A 17955-nucleotide genomic window follows, 5' to 3' on the forward strand; every position below is an offset into this window, starting at 1 on the left:
GTAATTGAATCCAGAAGACCGGGTCATTGACTTGGGCCTGCACTGCTGACATGGTACTCCACTTCCATGTTTTTTTAACTGTATGTGTATGTGTGTCTTTCTGCGAGTGTGTGTGTGTGTGTGTGTGTGTGTGTGTGTGTGTGTGTGTGTGTGTGTGTGTGTGTGTGTGTGTGTGTGTGTGTGTGTGTGTGTGTGTGTGTGTGTGTGTGTGTGTGTGTGTAGCATAGACTAAACAAAGCGCACCCTATGCACAGCTAGACTGCAAACTAGGGCACAGTCAAGACGTGACACAGAGGTCGACCGCAGCTTCAGACCACACTGTGACCACAAAGAGAAGGTCTGAGCCAATCATATCCCAGTCAGACCCAGAGAAAGCAGTTAAATGTGTCTTGATTGACACATGACGTTTCTACGTTGTGTTTTTAATGTAAAGACCTTTCTAAAATAGACCTCCCTCCACTAACTGCCAAATTCAGTTTGTGATACTAACCTGGGCAACATCGCCTAAAACTCCTGGTCGCACAACAAAATACTTATTTGCATATGCAACCAAATTGGTCGGACTTTAGAGCCCAGTCTCCACCATCACGAGGGGGCCACTAAAATGTTTTTCCTGTGAGGTGGGGGTACCCCCAATTAAATCTTGCCTAGCGCCCCCCAAAAGGCTAGGGCAGGTCCTAATACTAATTCACCACATCCCAAAGAACACTCGACTACTGTATTCAGTGTTTGGCTGTAGAACTGGCAGAGTAGAATTGTATAGAACTTACTGAATGTTAGAATGTAATATAACTTATTGAATGTAAGAATGCTATCAAACTTATTGTCAGAGTGGAACTTACAGATGGTGGAGGTTCTCAGCCCAGCATTGCAATATCTGTCACACAGTTGCTCTCCCTCAACATGCCCTATAAGACCGGAATGAATGAGAAGGCATATCTGCAAGTCTTTTGAGAATGACAGGCGCAATCTAATCTTCAAACACAACGTTTTTGTACTAGTATTTTCAAAGAGAAAGTTTGCAGATAGTGTATATCTCTTTTCAAATATCAACTTTAGTTTAATTCAAACAATGCCTTTGGCCTGAGGTCTGAAGTATTCCTGTACTGTATACAGATGGCTGGATGGTTATGATTCCATCCAAAGTGAAACATTGGTTAGAGAAATATGAAAATATGTGTTTACTCGTTAGTTAGATGCTCAAAGCTTCTCATGCAATTTGTAAAATACAGTATTAGAAAAACAAACAAACCATACAGGATAACTTCCAGGTTTGACAGTCAAACTGTTAGGGGGGAATAGAGTGGGTGGGAAGTGCAATGACAAGTTGACTGACAGTCTAAACAGAACTTGGATCTTGGCACATATTACGGCTGTGTAGTGTGCCAGGTCTATAGAAACAGCAACAGTGAGTCAGCCAAGCTAACAGCCCTAGAACCTAGAAGGTCTTTTCAGAACCCTGCGTTACCACGGTAACAGGAACAGACTGCATCCACATCTGGCATCCATTTCAGCCCTAGCTGCAAAAAAAATTAAATAGAAAGAAAGAAATGTATGAGTGAGGGAAAAAATACAAATATTTTCTGCAATGCAAAGCAGAAAAGAAAATGGGATTTTAAAAAAATATATAAAATATAAATGTTTCTGTGGCTAGAATGCATGGAGAATAAAATGTTTATATTCTCCCATACATTATGGATATTAGAGCGAGACTCACTAGATGACGTGCACTACTTGTAAAATGATATATTGGACTAAGCAGAGTATTTCAGCATTGAGAGGGAAGTACAGGTTCACTCAAGTCAACATAAGTTTTCATAGTAATTCCTGACTTAAAACTATACACATTTCATTCAAAAGTATCTTATCTACTGTCTGATGTTCATGTCAACACATTATAACATTATATTATCTTACAGCAAGAGACATTGTTTAATCTTAGTGCTTTGTCACATTGAATGTAATGTAATGTAATGCTCAGCATGTGGAGCTTCAGTAACTATGAAATGACTTTTACTGGAAATGGAGCTGGCATTTTCCCTCGCCCTAAACCACACACACACACACACACACACACACACACACACACACACACACACACACACACACACACACACACACACACACACACACACACACACACACACACACACACACACACACACACACACACACACACACACACACTAACCACAGCATGCTGAGGTCAGCGTTTCACCATAAGGAAATAACGCTGGGATCCCGTGTATGTTTATATATTTCCAGTGACATCTACTCACTCTGTGATTTAACACTGTCATTATAATAGTATAATATAGCCCAAAACTCAAAACTCCCTCACAATGGCACCACACTCAAATTGGATATTCTGACATACTATGTTGGTTGAAGACAACCACATTGCATGACATCTCAAATAGACATTCGGCAACACTTATCTTAAGTAAAGTTCAGGTCAGTATTATGATATATTTGTCATAGAAAGACAAAAAGGGATTATGGGTAAGTAATAAACGAATAAGGGGTCTGTAATTATGCTTAACATGTGGGTTTGAAGTGTCAGCAGACATTGAAACATCAGTATAATACATTTTTCTGCAAATTGTAACTAAATCAAAAGATCTGCTCTACCAAAACAACAAGGCCATTATAGGTAGGCTAACAAAGTTGTGATTTGCAATGAAACATTTATCTCAGCACAGTATTGACACATAAGAGTCGAAGCCCTGTCTAAGCCGGGGGAGGGGGAGGGAGGGGGGATGGGGTACTACTAAGCTATATGGAATTGTTTTAAGAAGGTCATAACAAGGATCACTTTGCTATTTGATTTGGACTTTGAAGACCCCTTGAAGTATCAAAAATGACGTTGGTATGAATGATTCGGGAGACAGGCACAGGAATGCGTAATAGGGTTTTTAGTTCAGCCCAAATTACGGCGTGCCGTGTAAAGGCACGGGGACGAAGACCAAATAAACACATACACAATAAAAAGGGTTGAAAAGTAAAGAAAAAAAAGTACCTCGAATAAATACACACGCGCACAATGATTAACACACGGGACGAGACCCGTAATCATCTGCACAATCCACAAGGGCACGAAAGCCCAAAACACACAGCACAGGTACTCACAGGCACCAACGAACATAGGAAAAATAATCGACAGCCCAAAGGAAACCAAAGGGCACACTTAATCAAGTACTAATCAGTAGGAATAGGGGACAGGTGCGCGTAATGAAGGTTCTGGAGGGATCTGTGACACAAATGCAGAGAATAACATATTCACTACATGGGACAACTGATAGTCCCTTCATTAAATCTAAAGGAAGTTTGATCTGAAGTGTCTATCCTGTATCTGAGCGATATAAGAAAGATCATGAAACATTTATTTTATTTGTTTTTTTTACATGTATTTAACCCCTTAGTTTTGTTACTAAACTGTCTCCATATCTGCTTCCATACATTTCTTCAACTGTTACCAGTGGACTTTCAGATGAGTCTTGTGAGGCCTGTGGGCCTCCTAGAGCAAAACACAGAGGGGTCATTTGTGTGTATTAGTGTGTAGCACAAACTGTTTCAGACGCTACAGACAGAAGTTGGCAGATCCGCTGTACTGACTTCAGACGAATCCTAAGACACTTATGGGGGTCGTAGAGCAAAACGATGAACACCATCTTATCTGTGAGTCTTTTTCCATAGAAGGGTCATAATAGTGCAGATTTTCGGGATGTCTCATGGTCTGGCAAACATCGCTCTAGCTCTGTCACCTTTCACCATGGATGCGGTTACATAAGCGGATGCGGTAAATTGAGATGCATCCAGTGCAAAGAAAAACAGACATCTTTAGCTTAAACTGACAGATTTCTATTTGTATTATGCTAATTATATTTCCTTGCGGACAATGACCTTATCAACCACACTTCTTCTGTAATGCAGACACTTATTTAGTAATTATAGTTGTATGATTCATTAGTTATCATCTTGTCTTGTCGTAAACATTACTGATAAATGGGAATAAATTTGGAATCCATCTACAATCCCTCTCCATCCAGATTGTTTTCTGGTGGAAAGAGAGGGGTATGCAAACAGTTGTCTGGGACTTTAAATAGCCTAAACTATTTTTTCCCCCTTTGTCAGCATAATTCTGCTGAGTGTATTAAGGAGCTCTGGTTCTAATAGAAAACAGGTCAGTCAAATGTTCTCTCTCTCCTTCCCTTCCCCTCTCTCTTTCTCTCTTCCTCTTCTCACTGTCTCCCTCATTCCCTCCTGCCCTCTTTCTTTCCATCTTTCCCTCTCTCTTTCCACACCCCCATCCACAATCTATAGAGAGGAGGCAGTGTGTCTCCAGGTTTCAGTTTTCACATATTCCAGAGTCAGACCCAGAGCTTTTTAACTTCCTCTCCAACCTGGAGTAGAGAACCTCACTATGCTCCAGAGATTGGGATGGAAAATGGTCACAAGATTCAGCTCTGTTCTATCCAAGAGCTGGAGAGGGAAATGATTCAGAGCAACGGAGCGTATATTTTTATGCACTGAACCAATGGTCCTACAGTCAATGTAATCAAAAGCATACTGATAAATACACTCAAGCCTCAAGCGGTTGCACACATTGAGTACATTGTATTAGATGCAGGCATTCTTTTGACTATTTTCTGTGCCAAGAATTACTACCATGGACTTTCCATCTCTGGCTTTCCCCCTTGCCTAACTTTCCCCCTTGCCTAAATAGCTTGCCTTATCGCTGTCTTGCTCTCTCCTTTTTCCAGCCAAGTCATGGTTATTCACACCCTCTTTATCCTGGCTTAATTTGCTGAGATGATACGGCTTTCCGTTCTGCCCACCCAGCTTTCTGCCTGAGACTCCAGGGGTTGATAATGGCCGTCTGACTCTCTAAAGCTAAATGGAACACAGGGAGTGCGCGTCACTGCTTTGTGTGTGTGTGTGTGTGTGTGTCCCAGGCTCACACTGAAGCCATTACCCCCTCCTAGCCACACACACACACTGTGGCCATGTGTTTTCCATTAGCAGGCTGAGATTAGAGAGGGGAGCAGCAGTGGTAGTCTGTTTGCCCCGTAGCCTCTCTGATGTGGTCAGCGGCTGGACATCGATCATTGCAAAACTCCCACATCCGGCATGATGTCAACTCATGCTGCCTCCCTAACTCGCTAGTTATTCTCAAATCTAAATATGTAAACACTGAGCCCCCTCACCTCACACCACCACAACAGAAAAAACAACTGTTTTCTCCGTTGAAGGTCACAAAGATTTTCTTTAGGTGTGGAGATGAGTGACTAGATTCTATGGGGTTGTATGCAGTCTAGCACATGGCTGAATTGAAAACAAAGATTTAAAGCTGGGATATTATCATTATTGCAGGATGTCCATCCTCTGGTTCGTGCCACATTGCCAAATGCTCAAAATGGACATATTCCAGCAGCAATTTATCATCCCTATATTAGATGTACATGTATTATGTGTCAGCAGAGGGTATAGGCTGTTTTGGTTCTTAGACCTGAGCATAAGTAGGGCCAGTAGTTTGCCCTGACCATGTTGCTTGACCTGGAATAACTCTGGGCCCCCAAAGTTATGCAACTCTAGTGTGCAACCCTGTTACCATGCCTACAGTTACCAACCTTATTTTACAGGCAGCAGTGTTTCCAGCAGACAGAGAAAGTCAGGGAGGAAGGCCTTAATTCCCTCTGCAGCCCTGAGGGCCCAGACAGGATCAAACACACAGCCAGACCCCTGTTTCTGTTAGTGAAGCTTCCCGCCGCAGCACCACATTAGTGGAGAGAGAGGATAGAGGAAGTGTATGTCTCTATAACAAGCCCTGACGACTGCTGAGTGTGAGGAAACTAAGAGACAGGAGACAGGACGGATAGACACACACACACACAGACAGGGGCCTGCAGATCAGTTGGGGAAGAGAGAGGGGCTTCCGATTGGTTCCCCTCATTATGCATGTTCGGGATGGCGTGCTGGGAGTCTAGTACACTCACAATGGACATGATAGGAAAGAGGGAAGAGCTTATTTAGATGGATGTTTGATCTTGCTCCAGATTCTGTGTGGAAACCGGCCCTCTAAATACACCTCTGCTGTCTTCAACCAGGATCTCAGCGATCACTGCCTCATTGCCTACGTCCGTAATGGGTCCGCGGTCAAACGACCACCCCTCATCACAGTTAAATACTCCCTAAAACACTTCAGCGAGCAGGTCTTTCTCTAAAAGTGCTTTCCTCACCATCTTAAATAACCATGCACCATTCAAAAATAATAGAACCAGGAACAGATATGGTTCACTCCAGACCTGACTGCCCTTGACCAGCACAAAAACATCCTGTGGCATACTGCATTAGCACCGAACAGCCCCCGCGATATGCAACTTTTCAGGGAAGTTAGGAACCAATATACATAGGCAGTTAGGAAAGCAAATGCTAACAGAAATCTGCATCCTGTAGCACAAACTCCAAAAAGTTCTCGGACACTATAAAGTCCATGGAGAATAAGAGCACCTCCTCCCAGCTGCCCAATGCACTGAGGCTAGGAAATACTGTCACCACCGATAAATCTACGATAATCGAGAATTTCAATAAGCATTTTTCTATGGCTGGCCATGCTTTCCACCTGGCTACCCCTACCGGATCAACAGCTCTGCACCCCCCACAGAAACTCCTAAGCCTCCCCATTTCTCCTTCAGCCAAATCCAGATAGCTGATGTTCTGAAAGAGTTGCAAAATCTTGACCCCTACAAATTAGCTGGACTAGACAATCTGAATCCTCTCTTTCTAAAATTATCCGCCGCAATTGTTACAATCCCTATTATCAGCCTGTTCAATCTCTCTTTTGTATCGTAAGAGATCCCTAAAGATTGGAAAGCTGTAGACCCAAACTGTTACAGACCTATATCTATCCTATCCTGCCTTTCTAAGATCTTCGAAAGCCAAGTTAAACAGATCACCGACCATTTCGAATCCCACCGTACCTTCCCCGCTATGCAATCTGGTTTCCGAGCTGGTCATGGGTGCACGTCAGCCACGCTCAAGGTCCTAAATTATATTATAACCGCCATCGACAAAAGACAATTCTGTGCAGCCCTATTCATCGACCTGGCCAAGGCTTTCGACTCTGTCAGTCACCGCATTCTTATCGGCAGACTCAACAACCTTGGTTTCTCAAATGACTGCCTCGCCTTGTTCACCAACTACTTCTCAGATAGAATTCAGTGTGTCAAATCAGAGGGCCTGTTGTCCGGACCTCTGGCTGTCTCTATGGGGGTGCCACAGGGTTCAATTCTTGGGCCAACTATTTTCTCTGTAGACATCAATGGTGTTGCTCTTGCGGCTGGTGATTCTCTGATCCACCTCTATGCAGACGACACCATTTTGTATACTTCTTGCCCCTCTTTTGACACTGTGTTAACTAACCTCCAGACGAGCTTCAATGCCATACAACTCTCCTTCCGTGGCCTCCAACTGCTCTTAAATGCAAGTAAAACTAAATGCATGCTCTTCAACCGATTGCTGTCCGCACCTGCCTAGCATCACTATTCTGGACGGTTCTGACTTAAAATATGTGAACAACTACAAATACCTAGGTGTCTATTTAGACTGTAAACTCTCCTTCCAGACTCATATTAAGCATCTAAATCCAAAATTAAATCTAGAATCAGCTTCCTAGAATCAGCTTCCTAGAAAGCATCCTTCATCCTTCACTCATGCTGCCAACAATACCCTCGTAAAACTGACTATCCTACCGATCCTTGACTTCGGCGATGTCATTTACAAAATAGCCTCCAACACTCTACTCAGCAAATTGGATGCAGTCTATCACAGTGCCATCCATTTCGTCACCAAAGACCCATATACTACCCACCACTGCGACCTATATGCTCTCGTTGGCTGGCCCTCGCTTCATATTCGTCGCCAAACCCACTGGCTCCAGACCATCTATAAGTCTTTGCTAAGTAAAGCCCTGCCTTATCTCAGCTCACTGGTCCCCATAGTAGCACCCACCCATAGCACACGCTCCAGCAGGTTTATTTCACTGGTCACCCCCAAAACCAATTCCTTTATTGGCCGCCTTTCCTTCCAGTTATCTGCTGCCAATGACTGGAACAAAAATCACTAAAGCTGGAGACGCACTAACTTTAAGCACTAACTTTAAGCATCAGCTAACAGAGCAGCTTACAGATCATTGCACTTGTACATAGCCCGTCTGTAAATAGCCCATCCAACTACCTCATCCCCATATTGCCAGCTTACCTGGTTAAATAAAGGTTAAATAAATAAAAACAATTCTGTGTGGAAATCGGCCTGTTGCTATAATGTATGTATACCAGATGTCATACAGATCCTACAAGGAGTTGGTTTTCACTAGGGCCCAGAGTTCTTTCTCACCTGGTCACATGGTCTGTAGAAACTTCTAACCACATTTAGTTTTTTTGCCCTAGCACTACACAGCTGATTCAAATAATCAACTAATCATCAAGCTTTGACACAGTTGAATCAACTGTGTAGTGTTAGGGCAAAAAACAAAATGTGCACCCCTTGGGGTCCAGAGGACCGAGTTTGGGAAACGCTGTCCTAGTCTGATGTACGATAGGTACAATGGATGATGGAAGAATAGACTAAGATGATTTGACAATACCGACAGTGATTTTTTTAAATATTTAGCAGCATGGGGTGTGAATTTGTATAGGTTTGACACTGGAGTTTAGGTTTGTGGAACGGGGAACAAGATATGAGATGCATGGAGGTTCGTTGTGCCTTTACGTTCATGAATGTGTGTAACGGTAGTCTTCGGTGGAAGGAGAGGAGGACCAAAGCGCAGCGTGGTAAGTGTTCATATTTTTTATAAAATAACTGAATACTGAACCAAACAATAAACAACAAACGAACAGTCCCGTAAGGTGAATGAAAAAACACTAAACAGGAAATAATCACCCACAAAACACAGGTGGGAAAAGGCTACCTAAGTATGATTCTCAATCAGAGACAACGAACGACAAATCAAATCAAATCAAATCAAATCAAATTTATTTATATAGCCCTTCGTACATCAGCTGATATCTCAAAGTGCTGTACAGAAACCCAGCCTAAAACCCCAAACAGCAAGCAATGCAGGTGTAGAAGCACGACACCTGCCTCTAATTGAGAACCATACCAGGCCAAACACAAAAACACATCATAGAAAAAGGAACAGAGACTAACCACCCCAACTCACACCCTGACCAAACTAAAACAAGGACATAATAAAGGAACTAAGGTCAGAATGTGACAATGTGGCTATTTATGTTGGGTATGACTGAGTTCCTTTTACTGCATTTATTTTCCTGTCTTTTCACAGGAATCAGTGTTCACCGTGAAACCTAATCTCACTACAGCTCTACACCATCATTAGTCCCTCTCATTGTCAGCAGATGGATGGTTGTAACCTCTTGTTCTGACATACTCTCCAACATAGAAGGAGGCCTACACACACATACAGGGAGAAAACATATGGTATGCATCCACACATATACAGTACTCTCACAGAGGCATGCCAAGAATACCCAACCCCCATCTTCTCCTTTCTCTCTCTTTCCTTCTCCTGCTGTTTAAAATTAATTGTATTTGGATTGTTCTGCTGCTCAATCTTGGCCAGCAAACTTACATTGTGAGAAACATGGCTGGGTTTATAACACAAATAAAGATAAATTAAAGTAAAACTATAACTATTTTCCGTGTCGGAGGGGGCTTGTTCTTTTTAATTTGGGCTGTGGATTTACAGCCACAGCCAAGGGGAGGAAACTCTGTTAAACTCTGTTAAAATGAGGACTGCTCCACCATTTGACACATCATGGCTTGCACACACCGAACTGCTGAATGTTAAGGGTTGAACATCAAGTTCTAAGCTCTAGCCTGGGAATTATAGAGAGAGATGGTTTTGCTTTAGCATTCCAATCTAGAAGGGTTTATTTTTCTTGGAAACATAATTGTCTGTGGCTAGAATTTGGAAGTAGGCTACATTTTACCCGCCAATCTGCCAGGAAATAATAGTCAGTTGTTGTCGCCCTCTAGTGTACATGTCATGCCTCTGTTTCATTGACAAAGGAAAAGCAAAGGTTTTTACTATGGAATGGAACAACAGAATACTTTTTTTGTCATCTACTGTATTGTTGTGTCATGTGATTTGACTGCATTCATTTCAAGGGGACTTCTAGGATTAAAGGCATGCTTATTCAATGTAACCATTTATTTCAACCTGACATACTGTTCTACTGTAGCTCCATCTGTGGGGAAATGGAGAAACGCTCTAAAGTGTCACATTCTAAAGTGCTTTACTATGCTTCACTATTCTCTGCAGCACAGAGGTATTTTACCGTCATACATACAGGCTTAACAAGTTCAAGACAATGCACTGCAGTGTGCCATGTGAGGTAGGTTTTCACTAGCACCGTGATCTGGGAAAAAGTGATACGGATGCAGGTGTCCTCGAGGGTTGCTACAGAGACAGAGGATATTTTTTACGGAGTCAGTGGTACCAATCCCGATAGAAAGTGTTCATTAACATCTATATTTATGTTCAAGCCATTTCAAGTGGAACAAGTATTAGGCCCATCTGGTGACCATTTCCCATAATGTCTGTCAGTGAGAATAAACCAAAAGAAAACCCAAACTAAAAAGATGACTCATTTTCCTAATGGACACTCTTCCCCCCTTGGCCCTGCCACCTGGTTCAGTCCAACCTGAGCACATGAGTCCATGGTCACCCGAAAGGTAGTTTACTGTGTCAGTTGTTGAATAACTCCATTGAAGACTCAAGAAGCAAGGTTTAGGCTCAAACACGTGGTCCGTTTTGTTGCTCATGCTGGCCTTTTCTGCTCCAAGAAGGACGGCAGAAGAAAATGTCACAGATTTAGCTGTTGAAGAGAGACATGGAATAGCCAAGGGCATACTTAAGGTAAGTTAAATGTGAATGATGTGGTGATTAAATTAGTGAAATGAATTTACTTCTCTACTCTGAACATACCTTTGTTAAACTTTCTACTTCGGAGGAAGACACATTTATTGGTGATACATAAAGGCTTCAGTATCATTGACCTAACTGAGATAACAGATTAGACATGGTGGTTGTGATTGAAAAATACTCATTGTCTGTTCATTTTTCCCATAGGGTCCAAGTGTGGTTGGATGAGCCATCAAGAAGATGCCTGAGCTCTATACATTTCTCACGGAGCGATGGGCATTGTAGTATCCTTCTATTGGTTTCTGTGTAGATCTTAAATAGATTTATGAGGCTAGATTATAATTGTATTGTGGTTGCTATGTCGCTTTCTAATGATATCTTGGGAGATCGTTTGCATTGTATGTTAGCATTGCCTCATATGGTTACATCGTACCTCGTGTAATTTCTTTCCAAACTTGACCCACCCAAAGCCTTTTGTAGTTTCTCATGACCTTCCAGATAAACAAGAAAATGTGTGTTAGCAACAACCCAGTTTTATGTGGGTCCAACTAAATTCAAATCCATCATGTGTTGTATGTTGAATTATGTTTGATCTCACTTCAAGTAGATTGTTCTTTAATTTTTTGGTGTTCCCGTATCCTACAGGCAGAGAGTGAACCTAGTCCTGGACAATAACAAAAAATCATGCTTAATGGAGAATCTTCACTGAAATAGATTTTTTTTGGTCCAGGACTAGGAATAATCTGGGCTCAGGAAACCAGCCCTACATATATGTTCCTTGAGCCTCCTTTCAGTTGAAGTCACAATCTGGAATATGATACAGGGGAGGAGAAGAATCCACTTCTAATCTTCTACAATGATAAGGATGAGGTTGTTCAGGTAAGATATGATTCCCATTGAATATGCTACATATTGTAGCAAATTCAGAGGGTAACTCTGACTGAGATTTGAACCTACAGTAGGTCCAGTGACTAACAAGCCAACACCTTCACCATTATGCCAAGAGCAACAAACGATTCAACAAAGTCGTTAAGGTCGTTACATTAGCTCCTTCCTTTGGGAGAACTTGTCCCCACACTTCTCTATACCAAGTACCTTACATGTAAATGCCTCTCCAAAGGCCTCATCCCACTTCTGACACCAATGTAGTGGTTGTGGGGGTAGGCCTGCCTCAAACCCAGGGTCAGCTATTGTATAGCCAACACCTTAACTCTTACGCTAAGAAGTCAGAACCTCTTGATGGGTGTTGTTTTAAGATCACTACAATATCGTCTAAAGGTCAGGCAAAGATTATCAGCTAAATGGTTGGGTAAATAACATATATTTTCTGACCTTGACTCAAGCATGACAAAATTAGAAAGGAATACATAACTATTGCAAGAAGACATTACACAATAAAAAATAGTAACATATAGGTGTGATTTGAAACAGTTAAAGAGAAAGAGGCATGACAGTGATGCTGTATATTTTCTGAACCTGTTCAATCTTGCATTATGGTTTCCCCGCCTGTACTGAATGTAAACATTTTGCGTGTGTGTTGTATCAGACTGTCCCTGTAAAGAACATGAAGGTGGATGAGATCAGCAGTCTGCTGGTGTTGCTGGGATTCTACAATAGATCTCAGAAGATAGAGGAGGTACTGGAGATGTTTGAGTACTTTCCCCTGCGTGCCCCCAGAGATGAGCTGTAAGCACAGGGACATCTTGTGGCCATACTCTGTCGTTGCACCCTGTCACACATGACGAGTGAGGCCCCAAGGCCACAGCATAATCCAGGCCTCAGTCTGAGGACGACAGACTCTGTGCAGTTGAGCAAAGCAGAGCCCTACCACACAGTCTCACTGTAATTTAAACATGAATTGAATCATGAATTTGTCAATAAAGGTTTTCACAAGTTACGTCAAATGTTTCTCTTACTGACTTTTTGTGGCTTACTACCATTTTATAGAGATCCTATTAAATGACTATGTAATAAACCCTCGACGTTAGAATGGGGTGAACATGGCAGCCAGATTGGCCAGGGAGAAATCCAAAACCAGTCTAATTGGCGTGAATGGCAGAATTGACATAATCCAGATTTGATTTATGCAGGTAAGTAAAATTAAGGTGGGTGAAATATCAGAAATTGTGTAGTAGAATTATTGTCAACCTAAAGTATTGTCATATAATTATATATTCAGTTGATATGGGTTGTTGACCAACTAGGATCTAGAATAGATGTAAGCAGACCATACATGTCTCAATTGTTGTTTTCTTGGAAAGCTATGAGTGCTATTATATGACACAATATCAGTAATTGTTGCAAGTCCAACTGATTTCTGCCAGTTTATTGCTGCGTTGTTTTCATGGAATATTGGAATAATGGCAGTTCATTTGAAAAATAAATGGAATCATTCCTCATAAACTGGCAGGCAAACTAGCTAACAAACATACAGTGGAGCTAAATTCTTCAAATTCATTATTTTACACTATCTTATCACAGCACATGCAAGGTCGACCAACTCCCTGACCTAAACGGCTGGCCTTTATACCATCATTTGAAGGTTCATGTCCATCTAGTATTCTAATTCCTAATGACATGCTTACCACACTGTCTATCTTCCATCAAAACATGATTTATCTGCATCTCATTAAAGTCGCAGAGCAAAGTTTCAACAGGTAACGATTGATATTAGTTAGTGTAGCAAATATGTGTGATGTTGATTTAAAAGAGAACCTGCCTTAAGATGTCCTACGGATATTTTGCATACAACCTTCCCACAACTTTCTGGGAATGTTGCAGGATAGCTGCTTGGCTTTGGAACATTCTCAGCACATTTAAGGAACTTCACAAAAAAAAAGGTATTTCTTGGTATTTTACTACTTGAACAAAACATTTCCTGAAAGTTCAAACATGGTACATTTCATTTTTATATTTTTTTTTGGGGGGGGGGGGGGGGGGGTTCTAGGAACATTCTCCAACTGGTTTGACATTGGGAATGTTTACTCATGGATCAGGAACGCTAAGAACGCAATACGTTTCCTACAGGTTTCCTCATGGTTCTATGTAAAGTAATGTTCTCAAATTGTTCCAAGAACGCTAAGAAACAATGTTCTTCTGTGGGAATTTCCGTACTTGAGCAATACGTTTCCTACAGGTTTCCTCATGGTTCTATGTAAAGTAATGTTCTCAAATTGTTCCAAGAACACTAAGAAACAACGTTCTTCTGTGGAAATTTCAGTACTTTAGCATAACGTTTCATACAGATTTTCTCATGGTTCTATGTAAAGTATGTTCTCAAATTGTTCCAAGAACACTAAGAAACAATGTTCTTCTGTGGGAATTTCAGCATAATCTTTCCTACAGGTAAAAAAATAAATAATGTATACCGCTATCTCATGATAGCCAAGCACCGCAGTGCTTATACCGCTTTCTCATGACACCTCAAGCACTGCAGTGCCTTAGACCGCTGTGTCACTCGGGAGGCCCTACAGGTTTTCTCATTGTTCTATTTAAAGTCATGTTCTCAAATTGTTCCGATAACGTTAAGAACACTTTCCATAAAAAAACACAACAAAACTTTTATAACGTTCAAAGAACATTCTAAGAATCTTAATAAAAACATATCCATTCGGTTCTCATAATCAACAAAACTCTATCCTCTATTTTGTAAAGTGTGTTCAGGTGTGTTGGCCGCGGCCACTTATTGGGCATACCTGATATTAATGAGTGCTTGTTTTCTTTGAAATTGGGTCTGTTTGAATAGACTAAAATGAAGAGCCTTGTATGTGTAAAAAAAACAAACATGTTAGCTCCATCCTGGTGGGGCAGTGGAATAATTCCATCAATAGAGAACAGAAGATTATAGGTTCAAATCTCACTGATGCTGTGTCACAATAAATAATACATTACTGTGTCCTATCTGTGATTGTAGTTAAAGAGTTCACCTAAAATAAGATGGTGTTTTATTGAAACATTCAGTGAATGTTTTAAGGAAGTAATTTTTTAAAATCGAAAGTAGCAATCATTTCCGTTCTCAGGGCGTTAATAAAACCCCCCAGGAAAACTTTCAAGCAACCAGAGTAAAATGTTCTCAGAACCCCTCTGCAACCTAAAAATGTACTTTCCACTTCTGTTCTCAGAACATTAAAAAAATGTTCAGTTTTACCAGTCAGGAACATATGGCTTCGTTCTCACAATCAATATGAAACCAAAAACATATGTTCCTACAACTTCCACGGAACCAAATGATCTGGCTGGGAAAATTGTCCCTATTGATGGGTTTTATCTATTGTTGTTTTTTTCACAAGGAATGTTCAATTTGACGTTTCAAAACCTGGTTGACATGAAACCTTCTATTCCCATGTATTAAAACCCTAACAAGGTACTGAGTGCAGAGCCACAGCCACCACGCAGCTATGTCTGTCTAGGGCACTAAATCCCCCTGTCATCCCTCCTCTCTCCACTCTGATAATCTAATTAGCAGACACTGCTGTCTGGTTAACTAACGAATCCCTACAGCCCTCAATCACACACACACCATTACAAACACACTGTTGTTGCCTTCACCCACACAAACAAACTTATAGCAGGCATGGTTGTATTGGGCAGCCACCATGCCTGTGTTCTACTCCCCCACACCCAAGAACCTGCAAGAGAGATTAAAGTAGATGTCACGTGTCAAAATTTTGATTGATGACCCTATGTGAACCTATGTGAACGCTATGTGAACCCTATGTAGTGATGACGTGTGCATGTCTTCTGGTCAGGCAAGCCTGGTTAGGTGGGGGCTATGGGGTGAGTAAGGGTCCATTTGACAGGCCGTTAATGATTGATGACCCAAGCCTGATAGGCAAGCCTGGTTAGGTGGGGGCTATGGGGTGAGTAAGGGTCCATTTGACAGGCCGTTAATGATTGATGACCCAAGCCTGATTTATGACCCTATGTAATGATTTATGACCCTATGTCATGTAGAAGGGTGCATGCCCAGGGTTGAGTAAGTGACCATGTGTCAGGTCAACCTGTTACTGTTTCTCACGGTTTGGGTTGGTTAAGGCCCCTTATAAAGCCGCTGAACAATACCTGTTTAAGAGTGCACAAGATCTTAAGAATAACCATGGAATTTGGGATCGGTACCAAAGCAGTGATGACGGTAACAACTGAAACAGGCCTTCGGGTTGCCCATAGAGCAAGGGCAAAGTATCAACCAGCAATATATGATGCGCCAAAAAAACGTTTTTTAAATGTGTATAGAACCCAAATACCGCCAGCAAATGCTCTGACAGATCAAGTGTTGATGTCTAATGGCCAGCAGTGGGGGTATCGGTTTGATTACCTGGCCTGTAGAGTGACCCTCTATACGGTAGATGAAGGAGAAGAATATACAGACCAGACTGTAGGCTTGGAATATGGTGTTGAAGACTGGTCGGTTTTTCGCAAGGTTGTATGTCCTGAACTGAGCCTTATCACCAAGGGGTATAGTGTGTTCACGGGCCACGAGACCCGTTGGGAAGGTACCCCTGACTCCTCAGGACAAATATTTCACAGGGTGAAAATACAAAGAAAGAATGGCCGACCGTGCGGCAGCGTGGAGTTCTATATAGGCACCGAGGCAATCCGAAACCACAACCTTAGGGGTGGTGGCCTGACTGGGGATACCCGACTGCGTCTGCTTATTCCTTTTAAGAGTTGGGATGTACTGGAATTGAAAATGTTGCAACCGTTGGATGCTCTCTTTGTACAGAGCCAACAGCGTCAGAGCCTTGTTCATTTAAAGAAGTGCATAATATATACGAATCGTAAAGATTACGATGCAAAAGAGCCTCAAGAAGATACAGCGTCAGAAGAAAACTAAGTAAGCGGATGCTTTAACCCCGCCCCCCCAGATACCCAAGGGCCTTGTTCTACAATAAAAAGAAAAAAGCAGCCAGTTTTTCAATTTCGCATGGGGGGGTCAGATTCGGGAATATGCTGTGTTTTACGTAATGCTTATGGACACTTTGAATGAACTGTTAGCGAGGATTAGAGATTATAGCGAACCTAGGGATCTCTTACAGTTGGAAATTTGTGGAGACAGTCTACAGAGCAAGGTATCGCTTATTTTACAGAATGGTGAAGCAGAGCTTGAACAATTTGTTAAACTGCTAGAACGCCTTGTTCAGTCAAATTTAAACGTGCTAGCAGATAGGACCCTCGAACTTGTAGTACAATTAGTACGACAACCACAAGGGGGCGGGGGTCAGAGACGAAAGCTCGAGAGTTTAATGCAGTCCGAAATCATAAGCAATAAAAGGGCCTATCTCATAAACGTTCACAATCCAGGTAATAAGCTATGTTTTGCCATAGGTTTGGCCCACTTACTCAGCCCAGGATGTACTGATCAAGCCGCGTTACAAAAAGCTCGAGAGCTACAAACTGCGGTGGGTCTCGGTATACAGGATGCTGTGGCTTTCTCAGACATAGTCAAATTTGAAAACTTTCTGAACATCAAGATTGTGGTTTTGTACCACAGTAGGGCTAATGACGCTCTCCTCAAGTTCCAAAATATACCCGAACCACATCCTAAGACTATGTACTTTTATGTGCAAAATGAGCATTACTATGCCGTAACTAACATCACAGCCTTTTTAGGCGCGCCATATGTCTGTCCAGCCTGTCATACCGGCTACACACGCATGGGGGGGCACTCGTGCCGTTACAACTGTTCAGTATGTCTGGATAAACATTGCCCTATGCAGCCGCTAAACTTGACCCCCTGTGCGGATTGTCACCGCACATGTCGTTCGGCCTACTGTTACGAAAAACACAAAACTGAAACATGGCATCCCAAGGCATGTAAATCTGTAAGCGGTTGTGACATTAACAAGAAATGTCCAAAATGTCATTGCAATTACAACCTTAAAATAGATAGCCCTAAACCTCATGTTTGTGGAATTATACACTGCCCAATCTGTAAAGGTCCTTTGAAAAGCAGAGACGCGGAAGCGGTTCAAGAAGTAACACATGAGTGTTACATTCAGCCCTTGGCTGAA

The sequence above is a fragment of the Oncorhynchus kisutch genome, linkage group LG3, assembly GCF_002021735.2.
Source record: "Oncorhynchus kisutch isolate 150728-3 linkage group LG3, Okis_V2, whole genome shotgun sequence".
In the NCBI taxonomy this organism is placed as follows: Eukaryota; Metazoa; Chordata; class Actinopteri; order Salmoniformes; family Salmonidae; genus Oncorhynchus; species Oncorhynchus kisutch.